Genomic DNA, 23,020 nt, shown 5'->3' on the forward strand with positions numbered 1-23,020 from the left:
TCACTCATAGGTGGGAATTGAACAATGAGATCACTTGGACTCTGGAAGGGGAACATCACACACCGGGGCCTATTATGGAGGGGGTGGGAGGAGGGATGGCATTGGGAGTTATACCTGATGTAAATGACGAGTTGATGGGTGCTGACGAGTTGATGGGTGCAGCACACCAACATGGCACAAGTATACATATGCAACAAACTTGCACGTTGCGCACATGTACCCTAGAACTTAAAAGTATAATAAAAAAAAAATAGACAAATGGGACTGTTTTAAACCTCAAACCTTCTGCACCTCCAGGGAAATGATCAATAGAGTGCAGAGACAAGCTGTTGAATGAAAAAAATATTTGCAAACTATTCATCTGACAAGGGACTAATTTCCAGAATATATGAGGAACTCAACTTAGTAAACAAAAAATAATAATAATCCCATTAAAAAGTTCACAAAAAACACAAATAGACATTTCTCAAAAAGAAGACATAAAAATGGCCATTAGGCAAATAAAACGCTGAATATTACTAATCATCAGGGAAATGTAAACTAAAACCACAATGAGATACGATCTCATCCCAGTTAGAATGGTTATTACTACAAAGACAAAAAATAACAGATGTTGGCAAAGATGCATATAAAAGGGAATTCTTATACATGATTGGTAAGAATGTAAATGGAAAACGGTAGGGCGATTTCTCAAAAAACAAAAAACAGTACTATTATAAGATCCAGCAATCCCACCACGGGAGAGATATCCAAAGGAAAAGGCATCAGTATGTCAAAAGATATGTGCACTCCCATGCTTGTTGCAACACTGCTCACAATAGCAAAGATATGCAATCAACACAAGTGTCCATCAACAGATGATTGGATACAGAAAATGTTGTATATATACACAACTAAATATTATTCATCCTTAGAAAGAAGTGAAATGATAACACATGGACACAGGGAGGAGAACATCACACACCAGGGCCTGTCAGGGAGTGTGGGACTAGGGGAGGGATAGCCTTAGGAGAAAAACCTAATGTAGATGACAGGTCGATGAGTGCAGCAAACCACCATGGCACGTGTATACCTATGTGACAAACCTGCGTGTTCTGCACATATATTCCAGAACTTAAAGTATAATAAAAAAATTTGCAAAAACAGCAATACAAAATTCAAGAAAAAAGAGAAATCAGTGAAATGATGTCATTTGCAGTAGCATAGATGGAACTGGAGGTCATTATATTAAGTGAAATAAATCAGGGATAGAAAGAAAAATATATGTTTTCACTCCTATGTGGGAGCTGAAAAAGTTGATCTCATGGAGGTAGAGAGTAGAATGATAGCTACCAAAGTCTAGGAATGGTATTTGGATGGGGGGGGGGGATGAAGAGAGGTTGGTTAATGGGTATATCAGTTAGATAGAAGGTATACATTCTAATTTTTCACAGTAGAGTAGGGGGACTATAGTTAGCAACAATGTATTGTATATTTCAAAGTAGCTGGAAGAGAGGACTTGAAGTTTCTCAACACATAGAAATGATAAATACTCAAGGTGATGGATACCCCAAGTACCTTGACTTGGTCATTACACATTCTATGCATGTAACGGACTATCACATGCACTCCACAAATATGTGAAATATTTTGTATCAATAATAATACATAAATGGGGTTTGTCTCAGAATTTTATTAATATAAAAGAATAGGTGAAAATAAACTGACACTCAAGAGTTGAGAATCATGGATACTTTAAAATATAGTAAATCTCAGCATATTTATTTATAATATAATTGTTATACTATATATTTCTGATATAAATTTCAAATTCCTTCTCACGGTATCACCTGGACAGGTATGGCTAAAAGAAGAATGTTTGCTCAACACTTTTACTTCTTCTGGCAAATTCTGCCTATCTTCTCTTCCATCACTTAATGTACATTTTCCACAAGGGTTCGTGGTAGGATCTCTATTTTTAAATTTAGGGCCATTTTCAGCATTTCCAGAAAATTCTGAGTCTTTGCTTATGTGGGTTCACCAAGCTCACTTTAAATACTGAGTTTTAATCAATGGGGACTTTTCAGGAGGTGTCATCTTTCAATTATGCCCTGTAAAACACCAGCCCTAATTACTTATCTTTAAGTGGTTTCTTTTTCTGCTAATGTGAGTTTCTAGCTCTTTGGGTTTTGCTCCTGGGCCCTTGATTGCTCAGAGGAGAAAGGGTTTTATCTTACCCATGGTTTTGCAGGAAGTTTAATATTCTGAGAGGAGTCTGAGCTGAAAACAATTTCCTCATAGTCAGAAATAAGGACTTCTTGCTGAATCCTGTTTAACTCTCTTAACTATTCCCTTTCTCTTCCCATTCTCTGCCTTTTAGGTTGTAAATATCACTCCTTAATTTCTGTAGTGTGGTGTCAATTGCATGAGAACAATCCTTTCTTGATGACCTTCATTTATGAATAACCCCACATGAACATATGAAAACAATAATGCATAAATAGGTACAATCTATTTTTGAAAATGAATTCACTTCAGTTTGTTGGAAGAAAGAAAATAAAGTAGGTTGAAGATGTAACAAGTTTTTCTACATAATATTTAGATGAAATCACTAATAATGGCCATAAAGCAGTAAGAGACTTCCAGTCTCTTACTTCCCCTGCCAATCCTTGTCTTTTCCATGGCTCTGCATCTTAGGGAAAGTGACATGGTTAATGGAATTAACCTTTTTTGATTACTTAGTATGTGTAAGATAGTTATATATATTAGTTATCTCATTTTTAATGTTTGAAAAAATTCTATTACTTCTGGTCTTCATTTACAGGTAAAAAAAGAGGATCTGAGATGTTAAATAATCTTCAACAGTATATCATGTTTATTAAAAGTCTATTATCCTAGCATTGTCAGTGAAAGAAAAATAATTCCTGCCCTCCTACAGAAAATAAGTGTTTTTTCATGCAATGCATAAGGAAGTTCAAATATCAGTAAAAAAAAAAAAAAAAAAATGAACAAATAGAAAGCAAAACAAAATCAAATACTTGAAGATGTATATTTGGAATAGTTGGGTGAGTCCAAAGGTGAGAGAAGTGGTGGTTACAGAGTGGGCTGCCTGAATTTAATGCTTCAGAGCTGGGTAGTGATTTGTGATGACAAGTTAGCTCTCCAGGATTTGTCAGTGAGAGGGGTGCCTAAGGCTTTGGTGTCAGAAAATAAGAGCATGAGATTTGAATACAGATCTATCCTGTTCCAAGCCTGTACTCTTTCACTACATCACATTACATTTATATACTAAATGACATATATATAAGAGAGGAGTTCAACACCATAGATGACAAAATAGAAGCTTTCTGGTATCTACTTTCATACAAACTTGGCAGCTAAAGAGGGCTAAAATTGTGAAGTATTAAATGTTGATCTTGTGTCTTATTCTTCTTTTTGTATCTCCTCACTTTTTTTTCCACCCTTGTTTTTCTTTACCAGCTCGTTGTCCAAATGCTCATAGTTCCAGGCCTGATTTATGTAAAATCAGAAATTGAAGTTATTTACTCACTAGCCTATTCAAGTTCCCAAAATTGCATTATCTTATGATTTGGAGAGATACATTTCAATATATCCAAGAAAATATGTTAGTGGGACAACCAGATAACATTTTCGATGTAACCCAAAACAATAATTTCAAAAGTTCTGATAAAGGGGAAAGCAGACTGGGCTACAGGTTGGAAAGAAAATGAGTGATGTTATATACAAATCTTCAAATTCTAATATTTAGAAAGAAGTTTTATTTGCGCCTGCTTAAACCAGAAGCTTGGGTTAACAGAGAAGTCCAGAGTTTTGGGGCAATGCTTAAGAAATTACATTAGGCACCGAAATAGTACCAAGATAATTTATCTTGTCATCTTCTTATTCTATACTCTGTATGTATATTTGAAGTGTTGCCTCATTTTGGATATGGATATAGGGAAGTTAGAAGAGATTAGATATAGGATACAGATTTTGTTCTATTATTTGTTAAAATTTGGCTTGGATTAGTAATTATAAAACTCTCTTAATAATTTATTCTGTATCCCATGTCAATTGTGGATCATGTAGTCCATTTTCTGGTAGGTAGGTAGCCATATCTTTACAAATGCCACCACAATTAACAACCATCCAGAAGGTGTCAGTGGAGCAGTGATGATTAAATCAGTCAAATCTACACTCGATTTTTAATTCAGTCATCAACTCACTGTTGGGAAAGCTTGGTTTATTATTACTTTTACAGTATTTTTAAGGTATGTAGAAGATACGAATTTTTATCATGGCCTTTTGACACTCTCACATTATATTTCATTAAAAGTCATGCTGATGACAAAGATGTATATTTTAATAAATCATAATTTTATGGCTGTCATTACTAGGTACAATATATATCAGTTGTCTTCCCTCGATCATAGTTTGTAACCAAGAACAAATGTACTCTGCCATGCATAGAAGGGGTTTATAATCATTTCAACATTTTCAGCAAAATATTTATAGGTATTACTAAAAACATGCTTATGAGGTCAAATAACTCTGGGAAATGCCAGTTTTAGAAAGATTTCTCAACTCAAAACTTTTCAAAGCTTATAATATGCTAATAGAAGTTTTAGGTCTTTAAAAGGGAATTAAAGGATGCTGAGTTTCCCAAACTGTTTCACTGCAGAGTTTTTTTTTTTAATATTTTAATTTTAATTTTACTTTCTGGAATACATGTGCAGGATGAGCAGTTTGTTACGTAGGTAAATGTGTGCTATGGTGGTTTGCTGCAGCTATCAACCCATCACCTAGGTATTAAGCCTCACATGCATTCGCTACTTTTCCTACTGCTCTCCCTCCCTCAACCCCAACCCAACAGGCCCCAGTGTGTGTTGTTCCCCTCTCTGTGTCTATGTGTTCTCATTGTTCAGCTCCCACTTATAAGTGAGAACATGTGGTGTTTGGTTTTCTGTCCCTGCATTAGTTTGCTGAGGATAATGACTTTCAGCTCCATCCAAGTCCCTGCAAATGACATGATCCTATTCCTGTTTATGGCTGCATAGTGTTCCATGGTGTAGACGTACATTTGCTTTATCCAGTCTATCATTGATAGGCATTTGGGTTGATTGTATATCTTTGCTATTGTGAATAGTGGTGCAATGAACATATGGGTGCATGTATTTTTGTAGTAAAATTTTTTATATTCCTTTGGGTATACACCCAATAAAGGGATTGCTGGGTCAAATGGTATTTCTGGTGCTATACCTTTGAGGAATCACCATATTGTCTTCCATAATGGTTGAACTAATTTACATTCCCACCAACAGTGTAAAACATTCCTATTTCTCTTCAATCTCACCAGCATCTGTTGTTTCTTGACTTTTTAATGATGGCCATTCTGACTGGCATGAGATGGTATCTCATTGTGGTTTTGATTTGCATTTCTCTAATCATCAGTGATGTTGAGCTTTTTTTCATTTGTTTGCTGGCTTCATGAATGTCTTCTTTTAAGAACTGCCTGTTCATGTCCTTTGCCCACTTTTTAATGGAGTTGTTTGTTTTCCTCTTGTAAATTTGTTTAAGTTCCTCATAGATTTTGGACATTAGACCTCTGTCAGATGGATAGATTGCAAAAATTTTCTCCCACTCTGTAGGTTGCCTTTTTGCTCTGATGATAGCTTCTTTTGCTGTGCAGAAGCTATTTAGTTTACTTAGACCGTATTTGTCAATGTTTTAAAAGAATATCTTATCAGACCACCAAAGTAAATGATACACTTTGAAGACTGCTGGATTAACATCCACCTAATCGACTTCTAGTCACTTCAATACTTTATGATTACCCATAATCTGCCAGAGTGCTGAGATGACACCTCCATGCATTCATTGCTTGGAAAATATTTTAAAAAGCACTTTATTCTCTAAGCTGTTTATTTTCTCTGAAGGTATCTGGGATCCAAGTCCTTGGTAAAATTGTGAAATTGGTCATATTTGTCTTTGGTATGTTCTCACCAGGCTTTAAAATGCTTTTCTCCATCTTCCTTAAGCATCTCGCTTTCTACAAGCTTATTTTTTCTTGACATCACATGTTCTTCTTGCTGTAGAATGTCTGGAGTCACCCTCTGATATCCTTTCTTTGTAATTCTTCCCACTGAAGTACATGATGTGGCCATAAATGCCCTTTCCCCATCATTGCAGTGTGCTTTTACAGCATTCCATTGCAGCCTACCTATCAGCTAGCACTGAGATATCAAACTCCTGCTGATCATGACACTGATAATTAGCACATAGGTGGGCATTGACAAAGAGAAGCTAAAGGTGTCTGTTTTTATACTGTAATAAAAACAACTGGGCCTTCAAGCTGGGAATTCAGAGGCTTTAGCAGGGACAAATATTTTTGGTCACCAAGATCTTGAGTCTCCTCAATTAATAACACAAATATTTATAATCTAAAGAATGTCAGAACTCTATTTTCAAAAGTTATTTAATTGTATAAGTTGAGGCAACACTGGAATTATAATCAAAGAACTTAAAAAATTAATTTTCATTAAGTAGTTAAATAACTATGAGAATCTACTTACAAAAGAATGGCCTAGAGAATAATATCCAAAGAATACAAAGTGCATGATAAAATATTCTGCTAAAAAATTTTAATTCCAGCAAATGTTTTAAATTACTTTTTAACTATAAATAGAAAAGTTTACAGGTATTCAGGTTGCATATATCATAGTCAAACAAAATTAACTTGAATATGCAAATGTTTTATGCTAAGGCATCCATCAAACTATAAACCAATACTTCAAGATGACATTCTAGTTGGCCTCAGAGTTCTAATTTTACTGTCGAAGCTAGCAGTGCATCCCAAACAAAATCACATCCTGGATGCTTTTTGACGTAATAATAACATAAAATGTAATAACAAACTCAGTAGTGCTGAAGTATTTAGTGTCTAATAATATTAGCATTTTATCACTCTAGCTTTAAACATTCATCTAGGAAAACACATATAGAGATAGTTATAAAACCTTTAAAAGTAATACCCTTAAATTTCTCACAGTGGAAATAATTTTATATTTTGATGGATTGTTTTGTTTTGTTCTGTTTTCAAAGATAAAATTATTTAAAGAAAAAAGTTAATGCTACTACAAACTTCTTTTATTTCATATATTTTCTTCCTTCAAAGAAACTAATCAATTAAAGATGGTTATATAAGAAATAGTCTTATATTTATATTTTATATAAGCAAAACAATGTAATAAACAATAAGTAATTAAGTAATAAGTTCACATACAGGTTTGTTCATCTTACATTTTCTTATGTTAAATGAATTTAGTAGGTCCATTTTTATTATCTGTGATAATTTAGTGGTTTATTTGAAAAGTTTTTGTATTTCTGTTTATTTAAGCTGGGAATTCCGGGACTTTAGCAGGATAGGAGATATTTTGAGTAATACTTATTATTTCCTAAAACTGCGATGCATTTCTAGTCAATATTTTAACTTTAGGTAATCATGTCACTGATATGTGGAAATTTTAAAGCATCATAGGCATGATATCAAAATACTGTGCTTGATAACATACATTTATTTCCTTTATATGTTGCTCACTAATACTTTATTTTTAAAAATCTGTATAATTTTACTTATGACATTGTTTTGAAATTTACCTGTTTAAACCTGCGCATACAATTCTTTTTCCTTCATCTCTTGTGCTGAGCACAGCTCCTGGTATACAGTCTTGGATTCATATCAGTCCATGTGGCAGCAGTTCCTGTGGAGCGAATCATGAAGACTGACATGCCATCTGAAATATTTTGATGCAAATAGATGGCATTTCAAATTATGGCAATAACATTCACACTCCAAACTCATACTTAGAGTCTAACACATCACAAATAACTAAATTGACCTTCATTCTGTGTCTAAAAAAGAGTGTTCTTTATGTTTCTTTGAAAACAGTATCAATAAGTAATTTCCTATCTTCTCTGCTTCATCTTCTTTCTCTTATCTTTTCCCATTTGTTCTGCAAAATATCAGTGTAAAGTATAATTTATACCTTCCATGTATACATTGCTTTACAGTTTACATAATGTTTCATGTATATTATTTCATTTAATACTTATTACAAAGGAGATGAAGCAAGTATTAGAGTCTTGCTTGATGGTGGAAAAAACTAATCTGATATCCAAAAGTAACAGTGGCAGAGTTACAAATAGAATTGTCATCTTTGTGTGTGGCTGGCAATTAAGGGCTGTTTCCCAGGTTTCCTTACAACTAAATGTAGTTCACGTGACTAAAGTTCTGGCCAATGGAAAGGAAATAGACATGCCAGGTTCAGTTTCTTAGTAATTTGTTTATAACAAAAGGATGCCTTCTTCCCTGCCTCTTTCCTCTTTTTCGATGACTGGAATGTGTAATGGTGATGAGTCTGGACTGTTGGATACAGAGAGAATCCTGGGGATGTCAGAGTAGCAAGGTGGAGAGACACTTAGCCTCACCCAACTTCATGGAGCAGAACCATCACCATATCAGCTCAGATCTTATGTGTGAGGGAAACAAATTTTCTCTTTTAAAGAATATCATTTTGTATCTCTCATTTATAGCAGCTAAACCCATATCAAAACTGAAATGATAACAAAAGAAGTATTTTTAATGAATAAATTATTCGTTATGATGTCTTGTACTTACAGGCTTATTTTTCCACAGTGGTTACATACCCTCTCCATTCTGGGAACTTCCCCAGTTGGGAAATAGGCTTTGGTATTAACAAACATGTAGAGTATTTTTTTTGTTGTTGTTTGCATTAATTTAAAAACTACATGTATATATTTGTGTCTTTTTATATGAAGTGAAAAGTAAGGGGTCTTCCTGATATGTCCCTACTATATAGCTTATCGAAAATTCATATTATACTTAGACTTTTCCTTCACATTCATTTATTTCCCCCTTTTAAGAATCTAACATTTAGGACAAAAGGTGTGCTCATGCTGGTCCTCATTTCGTCTTATTCTTTGGTGTTTACAGTGACTGATGTACAGTTTGAAAAGTAGTAGTGAGAATTTATTGGACTTTTCCCTCTCAGCACTGAACACGGAGTGATCAAACATGACTATTTGGGCAGGATTATTGTGATATGAGTATCCAACATCACACTGCCAACAATTTGCTGGAAGATTTAACTTGGCAAATAAAAATTGAATTTTTGTGGGATCATAGCAGTCACATATTGGACAATCTTTTTAATAATCTTAAAGCCTAGAAGTTTCTCAGTTCAATAGTCTTTCTGGAAACAAAAGCAATATTTTTGCTAATTTAAATATTTTAAACAAGGTAGAAATGTATTCAACAGCTTTGTATTTCTTTCTTTTTTGGCTTTGTAAGGCTAAACTCTATTTAAGATTTATTCCAGTTTGGGCTACACTTTGGAAATAGACTCAGACTTTGGAAACGTGTTTTTATTTTGATTCACTAAGACAGTATCCTTTCTTTAGTTGTAAATGTAAGATTTTTATCAGTAAATAAAAGAGCAGATACATGTGTTTTAGATGCCTGTTTTCTTTAATCTACAGGTATTTGCATGGTGGTAAAAATTATACAATTTTTCAGGAAAAGAAGAGCCAAGGTCTGAGAAACAGATTTATAATTGGCATTATATCTAAGATTTAAGACATGCAATTTATTTAGTAGTTAATTATTTTAAGCCTACCTGACCTTTCAGCTGTGTTCCTATTTCAAGGGAAGAATGCTCAGAGTTCATCATTCCTCAGTGATTTACAATTTTTTTTTCTAGATTCCATCCCTTTGGAGATAAAGCCTTTCTTTTCCAGGATATAATAATTCCCCTTCTTTATCTGTATTATAATATTTAGTCTTACAAGTTTCCCTTTGCTGATTGGTAATTCATGACATTTGGAATGGACAGAAATAATTCTAAATCACCCACTTTTTATTTATTGAATTTAACACCATCTAAAGAAATGTGCAACAGAAAGTAGATATGCTTCAAAAACAAAGACCCCACTTTTGACTTGAATAAACTTTTAATCCTTTATTATAATTATTTAGACTTGATATAATTCATGCATTTTAAGCAGTTGAGGAGATATTCTCAAACTGCAACAGATCAATGTTGGTATGTAAATTCAAAGCAAGTCTCTTAGATAGTCTTTTCTGGTTTCAAACTTCTGTAGTTCCTTGTTAGTCATTCTCTTATTAGATTAAGTTTTCACTTCATTTATCATGGAAAAGAAACACAGATTTGGAAGCTGTCCCTACTACTCGAAATGTGATTCATGGATCAGCGCTTAGGCACCACCTGGGAACTTGTTAGAAATGCAAAATCTCAATCCCATAACAGATTTCCAGGTGATTGGCATTCATGTTAAAATTTGAGAAGCATTGTTCTAAAAGATAAGCCATCAGAGCTGGTTATGAGTGTGCACATGTGTGTGTTCTTAAATGGAATTTTACGTTTGTTGATAGAAGTGTTACTTCACTTTGCTTTGCTATTATAACTAATTTCAACTTGTAGTCAGCAGGATAACATGTGAATGAACCTCTACAATTTGTTTAGTGCTCCTCTTACTCTTGAATTGAAAATTATAAGAACTACCCTGATTCTCCTTCCTTAGCTGTCAGCCACATTTGATGGGCATTTCTAATTCCCCCAAACTGTGTGTCCTTTTAGGAAAAAAAATGCTATTAGACTCCAGTTGGAAAGATAGCATGGATGCTAATACATTCTGTGGCAATGTATACCCTATATTTGCAAGAAAAAAGTAAGTTAAAATTAGGTTAAATTTCTTGCCTTCGTTCCCTTCTAGACTTTAAACAAGTGAGTCTTTTCCTTCCAATCTAAGTATGGAGTGCAATGGAACAGTAGAGCTGCACTGAAGACAAGACTTCCTGGGCTACCATTTTTCTGGAAGTTTCTACAAAGTCTATTATTTATCATTTGGACAGACTGTGACAAATGCCATTTTAATTCAAAGATATAATTAAATGAAGGTTTACTGATTGTTTCATTTCCTGTTTAGTTCTATAATTTGATATAATCCCATTTGTTTTTTTTTGTTGTTGTTGTTTCGTTTTTTTGTTTTTTGCTTTTGTTGCTTATGCTTTTGGTGTCATGCCCAGACCAATGTCATGGAGGTTTCCCTCTGTTTTTCCCTAGTAAGTCTTTGGGTTCAGGCCTTATATTTACATCTTCATTACATTTTGAGGGTTTTTATTGTATATGGTACCAGATAAAGGTCCAATTTCATTCCTTTGTATGTGAATATTCCTTTTTCCAAACACCTTTTACTGAATAGATTATTCTCTTTCCATTGTATGTTCTTGGCATCCATGTGAAAGGGCTCTCTATTGTATTCTATTTGTCTTTACGTCTATTTTTACGTGAGTACCATGCTATTTTTTATTACTGTAACTCTGAAATATGTTTTCAAATCAGGGAATGATGCTTCCCATTTTGATCTTTTTGCTCAAGATTGCTTTGGCTATTTAGGATCCTTTGTGGTTCAATATGAATTTTGGGACTGTTTTTTCTAGTTGTGTAAAGAATGCCATTGGGATTTAGGTAGGGATTGCATTGACTCTGTAGATGTCTTTGGGTAGTAAAAACATTTTAACAATTTCGTTATTCCAATTCAAAAGGGATGTCACTCTATTTATCTGTCTTCTTTCATTTCATTCATCAATGTCTAATGTCTTTTATCTCCTTGGTTAAGTGTATTCATAATAATTTTATGTTTTTTTTGCTATTGTGAATGGAATTGCTTTCTTAATTTCCTTTTTGGAGAGTTTGTTGTTTGTATATAGAAATGCAACTCATTCTCATATGTTGATTTTGTATCCTGCAACTTTACTGAATCCATTTATAAGTTCTAATAGTTTTTGTTGTTGTTATTGTTGTCTTTTGGGTTTTCCACATATATGGTCATGTCTTTTGCAAACAGAGAGAATTTTACTTCTTCCTTTCCAATTTGGATAACTTCTATTTCTTTTTCTTGTCTAATGGCTCTTCCAGGACTATATTGAATAAAAGTTGTAAGAGCCTTATATTGGTTCTTAGAGGGAAAGCTTCGGGTTTTCCTCATTAATTATTTTGTTAGCCATGGACTTTTCATATATGACCTTTATTATGTTAAGGTAAGTTTCTTCTATACTGATTTTGTTGAGAGTTTGAGTCACACATGGATATTGAACACTGAACTATGTCAAAGACTTTTTCTACGTCTGTTGAGATGTTCTTTTTTTTTATTTCAATAGTTTTTGGGGAAGAGTGGTTTTTGGTTACATGAATAAGTTATTTAGTGGTAATTTCTGAGATTTTAGTGCACCCATCACCTGAGCAGTGTATACGGTACCCAATGTGTGGTCTTTTATCCCTCTTTTGTTTTATTTTGTTAATGTGGTGTATTACATTGATTGACTTGTATATGTTGAAATGTGCTTGCCTCCCAGGGATAAATCCTACCTGGTCATGGTGTATAATCTTTTACATGTGCAGTTGAATTTTGCTTGCTAGTATTTTATTGAAGATTTTTACATCTGTGTTCACGAGGGATAATGGCTTGTAGTTGTCTTTTCTTGTGGTTTATTTGCCTTACTTTGGTATGAGAGTAATGCTGGCTTCATAAAATGAGTTTAGAAGTGTTTCTTACTGTCTTTTACTTTTACCCTTTTAATTTGGTGTATACAATAAAAAATGTAAAAATTCTGTTGATGCTGAAAATTACTAAGTTAAACCTGCTAAAATGTGAAGAAAATAGGCTGAAAAGGAATATACAGAATGAAAGAACATATCTGCCAATCATATTTCTCATAAGGGGTTAATATCCAAGTATGTAAGAAACTCAAACAACTCAAAAGCAAAAAAAAAAAAAAAAAGCCCCATAAACAACAATGAACTGATTAAAAGTGGGCTAAGGACCTGAATAGACATTTCTCAAAAGAAGACACACAAATGGCTACTATGTATATAAAAGGGTGCTCAACATCACTAACCATTGGGGAAATGCTAATCAAAACCATAATGAGATATCACTTCACACCTGTGATCATCTGTGACCATCATCAAAAAGATAAAGGATAACAAGCGCTGTCTTGTTAAGATTTGGAGAAAAGAGAACTCTTGTACATTGTACATTGTTGGTGGGAATCTAAATTCGTACAGCCATTATGGAGAACAACATGAAGGTTCCTCAAAAAATTAAAAATATGGCTGGGCACTGTGGCTCAAGCCTGTAATCAGCACTTTGGGAGGTGGAGGTGGGCAGATCTCTTGAGGCCAGGAGTTCTAGAACAGCCTGGGCAACACAGTGAAATGCCGCCTTTGCCAAAAATAAAAAAAATTAGCCAGGCATGATGGTGTGCGCCTGTGGTGTCAGCTAGCTGAGGAAAATGTTGTAGGTATCTGTATCGCTTGAACTGAGTCCAGAGAATCACTTGAACCCAGGAGATGGAGTTTGCAGTGAGCTGAGATCGTGCCACTGCACTCCAGCCTGGGCAACAGAGGGAGACTCTGTCTCCAAATAAATAAATAAATAAATAAATAAATAAATAAATAAAAGAGATAATAAAAAAATTAAAAATAGAACTAGCATATGATCCAGTAAACCCACTTCTGGGTTTACATCCAAAGTTGCTGATATCAGTATCTTGAAGACATATCTGTACTCTATATTCATTGCAGCACTATTCATAATAGTCAATGGATGAAAATATTCTGTGTCTGTTGACAGATGAATAAAGAAATTGTGATACACACACACACACACACACACACACACACACACACACACCCTGATTGCAACAGACTTTGAAAATAAGAAAGTCTTGCCATTGGTGACAACATAGATGACTTGGAGGACATCATGCTAAGTAAAATAAACCAGGCACAGAAAGACAAATAGTGCATGATCTCACTTATATGTGGAATCAAAAGAAGTTGAAAGCTGAGAGTAGCATAATGTTTGCCAGGAGCTAGAAGGTGGAGAAATGAGGAGATACTCGTCAACGGGTACAAAGATTTAGTTATTCAGGATGAATAAGTTCTGGAGATTTAAAGTACAGCATGGTGACTGTAGTTAATAATATTTTGCATACCTGAAATTTGCTAAGATAGTAGATCTTAAAGTTCTAATTATAAAAAATTTTAACTATGTGAAGTGATGCACATATTAATTTTCTTGATTATGGTAATTATTTACAATGTATACATATAGCAAACATCACATTCGAAACCTTAAATGTATACAACTTTCTTTTGTCAAGTATACCTCAATAAAGTTGGAAAAAGATAAAGCCGTGTGTGGTTATGGTAAATAAAAGATACAATAGTGATAAATATGAAACTTACTTGTTACCTTTTTGCAATATTATTACACAACTAATGAGAAAGTTTAATGAACTGAATAGTTTTTATTTTTTATTTTATTTATTAATTTTTGAGACAGAGTTTTGCTCTTTCGCCCAGGTTGGAATGAAATGGTGCAATCTTGGCTCACTGCAACCTCCACCCACTTGGGTTCAAGCAATTCTCCTGCCTCACCCTCCTGAGTAGCTGGGATTGTAGGCGCCCCCCATCACGAACAGCTAATTTTTGTATTTTTAGTAGAGATGGGATTTCACCATGTTGGCCAGGCTGGTTTCGAACTCCTGACCTCAGGTGATCCACCCACCTCGGCCTCCCAAAGTGCTAGGATTACAGTTGTGAGCCACCACGCCTGGCCAGTGAACTGAATTGTTAACTTTAATGTTTGAGTCCATTAAATTGTTCACAGAATTTCGATACAGATACCTACAATAGTTTTCAAGTGCTGTAGTTTTTTGGACAGAGACAATATTATTCAAAATAATCTTTATTATTTTAAAACAAGCCAATACATGTATATAGTGACACAATCAAACATAAAAGAAAAGTTTGTGATAAAATGCCATTGCCTTCTACCCATTCAAATTCCAATGAGTGCCATTCTTTAAAAATGAATCCTTTAGCTGTACATTGTTTTCCTTTGTTTCCTCCATAACTCTAAATAATATACTTGTTTATTTCTTGAATAAAGTTTTGATAATATCACTTGACTCTGTAATCTTAAAATGGGTATTTTCTCACACCTTCTCCACTCTGCTTCAAAATCATAGTAGTTACTTTATTATTTTTAGTCATTTTGTATAAGTTTAAATAATGTATGAGCATTTCTAATTCCTGCTTGATCAACTTTTGATAGTATCTATTAGGTCAATCTTGTAAAATGAAAATGTTTTTCTTCTCCTTCTCCTTCCTCTTCCTCTTCCTCTTGCTCCTCTTCCTCCTCCTCTTCCTCTTCCTCTTCTTCTTCTTCTTCTTCCATTTTTTTTTTTTTTTTTTGAGACAGGGTCTTGCTCTGTTGCCTAGGCTGGAGTGTAGTGATGCAATCACGGCTAACTGCTGCATTGAACTTCTGGGCTCAAGTGATCCTCCTGCGTCAGTCCCCCAAGTAGCTGGGGTTGCAGGCATGTGTCACCATGCCTGGCTATTTTTTTAAAACAAAATATTTTAATAGAGAGGCGTTCTCTCTGTGTCACCAAGGCTGGTCTTGAACTCCTGAGCTCCAACAATTCTCCTGCCTTGGCTTCCCAAAGTGTATTTGTGTCTTAAAAATCTCCCTCTATCTTCCTCACTGCCTCTTTCTCTACCCTTTAATGTCTGTCAGTCTGAGTTTACTTTGTCAAGGTTGTCAATATTTACATTATAAAACCCCAAGCTGGTCCTGAGGGATTTATCCATAGCTAACAAGAAACTTCAAATGCCTATAATTAACACATAATGAACATAAAAATATTGCTGCATTGTGGTGTTAGGTAGTTGCTAATATTATATTTCCTTCTCCACAAGTAGAGTACCATTTGACGGAGAATGTTTTCACCAATAATGTCAAATGGATTTTCTTTCCTTTTTCTTTTTCTTTTCTATTTTTTTGATACAAAATCTTGTTCTGTTGCTCAGTCTCATTCTGTGGCTCTGTAGCAGTGGCACGGTCTCAGCTCACTGCAACCTCCACCTCCCAGGCTCAAGCGATTCTCCTACCTCAGCCTCCCAAGTAGCTGGGATTACAGGCACCGGCCACGATACCTGGTTAATTTTTGTATTTTTATTAGAGACAAGGTTTCACCATGTTGGCCAGGCTGGTCTCGAACTCCCGACTTCAGGTGATCTGTCCACCTCAGCCTCCCAAAGTGCTGGGATTACAGGCGTGAGCCACTGCACCCAGCCTCTTTTCTTATATTCTACAAATTGCTTGAAATCATGCCACATTTCGTTTGGCTTCATAACTGTACCATTAATTGATTTTTTTTGGTTATTACTCTTTCTTGCATGTCTGTTACTCTTATGAATTTTACCTTTATCACAGGCTTAATATTTTTAGGTTCTTTATTACACACTCTGTTTTATCTAGCCTGCTTCTTTTCCTTGTCCAAAAATAATTCTTTCAGAGCCATCCCTCTCTGGTCTCCTGCTTGAATCCCAGCATGGGTATCATCTTGGAACTTTCCTGAATCTCCTCAGTGGATCCCTTGTTATCTTTCTTGCTCTTGTTTTATTCCCTTACTTGTTGTAGTAGACCCTCATGTAGCTCTTTAAAATATTCTATATAAAATATATTCTTTTGTGCGTGTGAGAAAAATAGTCCCATTCTGCCTTTGCAGACAATTGATATTTGAGCTTGCTATAGAATTCTAGGTTGATAAGTATTTTCCCGTTAGAGCATCAAAAGCATTATTTCATTGATTTTTCTTTTTTGACATTCAACATGGCTGATATGAAGTCAGATGCTAGCTAGCTGGCAGATTTGATTCCTCTTTGCAAGCTTCAGAATCTTTTTCTCCGTGATGACATGCTGTATCTAGGTGTGGATCTGTTTTCTCTTTGCACCTGGTGTTTGGTACTTTTTTAATTCCGAAGACTTACACCTTACAATTCTGAGAAAATTTTATCTTTTTTTAAAAAATTTTTCTTTTCCCCGACTTACTCTCTTATTTCTCTTTGGAATTATTGGATTGCAATCCTGGGCCTCTTGGGTTGGTCTTCTCCGGCTCTTGTAACATCTTTATTGGTATGGGAGGCAGAGTTCCAGGATAGCCACCAAAATTCTTCCCACCCTAGCTCCCTACAAGCCCTTTATGACTCCTTCCCATCGAGTGTGGGTGGGACCTGTGAATAGAGGGGATAATAGATGGGATAACTCCCTTGATTAGGTTACTTTACAGGGTAAAGTTGACAGCATAGTCACATTTAGTGATTATATTTGCACTGTGTAAGACCCCTTCCTGGCAGCATGCGGAGAGATTCTGGCTTTGAGGGAATGTGTTGTCCCATTCTGAGAGGGCCGTGTAGATAGAGCTGGAGGCCCCTAGTAGCTGGGAATGATCCATGGCCAATAAGAAAACTGGAACCTCCGTCCTACAACCACAAGAACCTGCATACTACCAACAACCCAGATGAACTTGGAGGAATACCCACAGCCTAGATGAGAACACAGCTCAGCTGAAACTTTGATTTTAGACTTATGCGACCTTGAGCAGAGAAGCAAGAGGTATAATGCCTGGACTTCTACAGAAACTGTGAGATAATAAATTAATGTTGTTTTAAGCCATACGTGTGTGATAGTTTGTTACACAGCAATAAGAAACCAATGCACTTTGTATTTATTTTTGCTCTTTATTCAGTGAGTTTTATTAAATGATATTTTTCAGTCTTTCTGTAGTTTATTTTCTTAAAATCCTGTTTTAATCTTGGAAAGCTTCTTGTTCTGTGCTTTTTTTCTTTTTCACAGAATCTTGTCTATTTTTAAGTATGTAATACTTCTATAATCACTCTGAGCATACTGGAGTTGTTTTAACGTTCTCTCAGTATCCTTAATTATCTCTCCTTTTCAAGGGTCAGTTTGCAGTTTGATATTTCTCTTTCATGTAGTTAGGTTTCCTAATATATCTGGTAATGCTTGGTTTTCAGGTCACATTTTCAAAAGGAACGGGTTGCTAATGAGGGTTTCCTTTGCTGTGGCAGGAGTGCCTTTTCTAGCACTTCCTTATGGTCTCTTCAACATATCTCTCTTGAGCAAGAATTCTGAAGGAGAATCCCATGTGGGTCGGGCAGACCATGCTTGTGGACTGGCTCTACCTTTACACTGAAGCTACGGTAAGCCCACTGGCCCTCTTGCTGTGGGAACTCATACTGGTTGAAAGAGAAGAGCTCTACTTCAGAGTGTTGATGTTCATGCCAGCTTCCCCAAACTGCTCAACTTTGTTAGAGAGCATTTTCAGGCTGAATTTAAGTGTCAGATGCCTGTGCTTTGCATCCAGCTGAGTATGAGTTAGAGAGGGATGGTGATAGGGATGACTACTTTTGTTATTGTCCCATACACAAACTTTAATTGTCGTCCCTTTCTTCTCCCCTTCCTTTTCTCCCTCACTTCCTCCCTCTCTCTTTCCCTTGACTTCAGTTCATTGCACAAAATTATTGGTTTGTTTTTGTGTAACTTTCTTTTGCTTCATTTCATTTAATGTTTCTGCCTCTGTTCTACTTATATTTTCCTCTTTTCCACAGATACTCATTCTAATGTATTTGGTAGATGTATTTATATATGCACCTGTTCTTTTTTCCAAGGTTTGTTGAGGTATAATTGGTAAATAAAACTGCGTATTTCTTTGTTTGTTTTTGTTTTTTGAGACAGTATCTTGCTCTATCACCCAGGCTGATCTGCAGTGATGCGATCTTGGCTCACTGCAACCTCCGACTTCCCGGTTCAAGCTATTCTCCTGCCCCAGCCTCCCAAGTAGCTGGGATTACAGGTGCCCCTTACCACACCCAGCTAATTTTTATATTATTTAGTAGAGACGGGGATTTGCCATGTTGGCCAGGGTGGTCTTCAACTCCTGGCCTCAAGTGATCTGCCTGCATCAGCCTTCCAAATTGCTGGAATTACAGGTGTGAGCCACTGCACCTGGCCAAATTGTACATGTTCAAAGTCTACAACATGGTATTTTGTTATACAAATACATTGTGAAATGATTACCACGATGAAAATAATTAACATATCCATCACCTAACTAATATGGTTTGGCTGTGTCCCCACCCAAATCTTACCTTGAAGAGTAATAATCTCCAGGTGTCGAGGGCGGGGCCAGGTGGAGATAATTGAATCATGGGGGTGGTTTCCCCCAAGCTGTTCTCCTGGTAGTGAATAAATCTCACGCGATCTGATGGTTTTATAAATGGGAGTTCCCCTGCACAAGCTCTTTGGCCTGCCACCATGTAAGATGTCCCTTTGCTTCTCCTTTGTCTTCCACTATGATTGTGAAGCCTCCCCAGTCATGTGAAACTATGAGCCCATTAAACCTCTTTCCTTTCTAAATTACCCAGTCTTGAGTATGTCTTTATTAGCAATGTGAGAACAGACTAATACACCTAACATAGTTACCACTTTTTTGTTGTGAGAATATTTAAGATCTACTCTCCTAGCAAATGTTAAAAATATAATAATATAGTATTAATTATAGTCACCATGCTGTACATTAGCGCTTCAGAAATTATTCATCCTGCATAACTGAATGTTTATAGCCTTTGACCAACGCTTCCTCATCCCCCCAACCTCCAGCTCCTGGTAACCACTTCTTAAATTCTCTACTTTTATAAATTTTATTTTTGTAGCTTCCACATATAAATGAGATAGTGCAGTATTTGTCTGTCTGTGCCTGGCTTATTTCATATAGCATAATGTCCTCCAGGTTCCTCCATGTTGTCAGAAATGGCAGGATTTCCTTAATTTTTAAGACTGAATAATATTCCATTATATAATAGAATCTTATATAAGATAGTGTGTGTGTACATACAAATGTATAAATGAAGAGTGTGTGTATATGTACATATGGATATATGTGTGTGTATACACACACATACATATACACACACTTCATTTTCATCTATTTTTATTATATAATGGGATACATTGTGTGTGTGTTGTAGCTTATCCTTGAACAATGCAGGGGTTAGGAGGGGCACTGTTGCTGTTGGCAGCTGAAAATCTACCCATAACTTTTGATTTCCCAAAAACTTAACTACTAATAGCCTGCTGTTGACCAGAAGTCTTACTGGTTTGACATAAAACCTTACTGGTTTGATGACACACACAATAGATTAACCCATATTTTGTATGCTATATGTATTATATGCTGTATTCTTACAATAAACTAAACTATAGAGAAGAAAATATTATGAAGAAAATCATGAGGAAGAGGAAATATATTTACTACTCACTAAGTGGAAGTGCATCATCATAAAGGTCTTCATCCTTGTCATCTCACATTGAGTAGGCTGAGGAGGAAGAGGAAAGATTGGTCTTCCTGACTCAGGGGTGGTGGAAGTGGAAGAAGTGGAGGACGGGAAAGGCAGGCAGGAGAGGCAGGGATACGCAGTTTAATTCTTACAAGAAAAAACTTGGGTATGAGAGGACCTGTGCATTTCAAACTCATGTTGTTCATGGTCAACTAACTAACTACATATGTGCACACACTACAGTTTGTTTATCCATTTTTAATAAATGATATTTTCATGTTTATGTATTAGTAATTTGCATTTATTACACTGCAGATCTTATTTTCTTTCTTATTCATTCCATATTCCGATCTTAATGTGTTGCTATGTCTATATAATTTTCTACACACAAAATCTTCTCATACAGAATTTAGGCTTAGTGTTATAGGCAGAGATAGGTGTCACAGAGAAGAGAGATACTGCCTTAAATTGAGACATCGTCTGACTAGAGCCAAGAGGTAGAATAACACTAATTCCTGAAAACCCAGCTTGAGCCCTGGATCTAGCTAGGCTTAGAGAGATCTGCAACTGTACTTTTCAGTTATTTGAACTAATACATTCTCCTTTTGCTTAATACAGGTTGGGTTGTATTTCTGTCATGTACACCATGAAGAATCCTGGCAAAACATGTCCCAAATGTCATATAACACAAACATAAAGGAACCAAATGTACCTCTGGGTTTCATTTGATACACAACATGCTGTTGTTTTACCTTTGTCGCTAAGTAAAGATGTTAATCTTGTATTGCCTACCTTTTATGTTGTTATTTATGTTGTTCCTGGTAAGCATTATGTTAATCTATTCTTAAACAATTTAAGATGGTTTTAAGATGTATTGTCAAATGTGTACATGTATATGTTCCACAATGCTGCTAAAGGATTAAATGTGTTTCTCATTTGTAGTTATCTTCTTAATGCATGGAAAAGATTGAGGTTTTGTATTATTGACATTTAGCGTATTGCTTTTCTTTAAAATCTGGTCACTACTCTAAACAAAATGACCATGTAATAATCTTTAAAGTAAAAGTTAATCTTTGATTTCATTTGTGCATGTATCGCCGAGGGACATCTGTGATCTTTAGGAAATAGAAGGTAGTGTTGCTTCAGTAAATGTCATTCTTTCTGCAGGTCTGTCTTGAATTCATTTTCTCTCCATTGTGTTTTACATAATTAGAGGTTTTGTCTTTCAGAAGAAAAGAAAGTTTGTTTTTGTTTTCAAGATGGCAGATTAAAGACTTTCAGCATGCCTCAGCCACTTGGAAATAGCAACATAGTGCAAAAAATCAACTCTGTGAACTTTAATTCAATAAGAAAAAGGGAATCTACTGGAATTGTAAAGGACACCCCTGATCCCAGACAGGATGCTGGCAAACAGCCCCCACGATGATGTCTGGTTGATAAAACTGAGTGAAGCCCCAGTCTATGAAGGAGACAGAGAGCCTCCTTCTGTGACTCACCTTTCCACTGGCAATCTGAGCAACCCAGCCTGAGGGACAGCAGTTTTTTTATGTGAAGCCTTGGGGCTAACCTGGGGAGAGGCTTGAGATGCTGTGAGGGAAAGACATTGGGAAAACCTGCAGACATTCTCCCAGACCAGGGACTGAGAGCAGGATGCCGGTTTTAATCCGGCCTAATGAAATTCATTTTGATCTGGCAATGTGGCTGTGTGGACATTTTAATCTCCAGCCTAAGATTGCAGCACCTCCTCTGGAGTGAGACGGCCACAGCCAGAATGGTGGAAAGCACCCAGCAGCAGGCACTGGAATTGTGTTCTCCCCCATTGCAGACCTGGGGTGAAAGGAGAGCTGCTAAGGGTGCAGTTTCTCCTGGGTGGCCAGACTTGCACCCAGGGTCAGCTTGGCGACTTGGAATTGATCTGCATGTGCCATTGCTGGGTGCCCAGCCTGCACCCCTGAGAGCATGGTGCAACAGGGCACTTCCTGGACATAGATCATGGTGCAGCAGGGTTCTCTCTGCTCCATGACCAGGCAGATCTCCAGGCATTTGAAGCACCTGCTTGCCAAATTCAGCAGCCTGAGCCACCCCACATTTCCTGTGCAGAGAAATGTGCAAGGGCACTCTCTCTGTTCCATACCCAGGCAGATTTCCAGGCATCTGGAGCACTCCCTCTCTTGATTTAAGAGTTTAGGCCACCCCCCTTCCCTGTGTGGAGAACTTAGAGCTGAGGAGCTTTCTCAGCTCTGTACCTAGGCACGCCCCTGGGTACTCAGTGACTGCTCACTGGATTATCCCTTGGCACTGGTGCTTGTGCCTGCCATCACAGGACTTGCAGGGGGACGTGCCCAGTCTGGCCTGCCTGTCCTTTGTGCCTCCCCACTCCTCCCCACCCCACCTGGGACTCAGCAGGGAGTTCATACCACTGTGCATTCCACAAATTAACCCATTGTCAGAGGTAACAGAGAGCTTCTGCCAGTAAACAAGGATTAAGCACATAACCAGCCACGCTGGTTGCAGCCAGCTCTTACCTATAAATGCCATCTACGGGTTTGTAGGTGAAACCGCACAGTCCAGTATGAAACCTGCATACGAAGTGCATAGGGCTTTAGAAAGAAAGCCAAAACATCCTTCCCAGCATTCAATAGAGTCACACCCCTAGAGAGAAGGGAAAAGAGGAAAGGGAAAGAAAAAAAATATTATAGAGAAAGGCAGAAAAATCCAACTCGCAGGAAAAT

Source organism: Rhinopithecus bieti, unplaced genomic scaffold (genome assembly GCF_001698545.2).
Source record: "Rhinopithecus bieti isolate Rb0 unplaced genomic scaffold, ASM169854v2 scaffold_35900, whole genome shotgun sequence".
Classification (NCBI taxonomy): domain Eukaryota; kingdom Metazoa; phylum Chordata; class Mammalia; order Primates; family Cercopithecidae; genus Rhinopithecus; species Rhinopithecus bieti.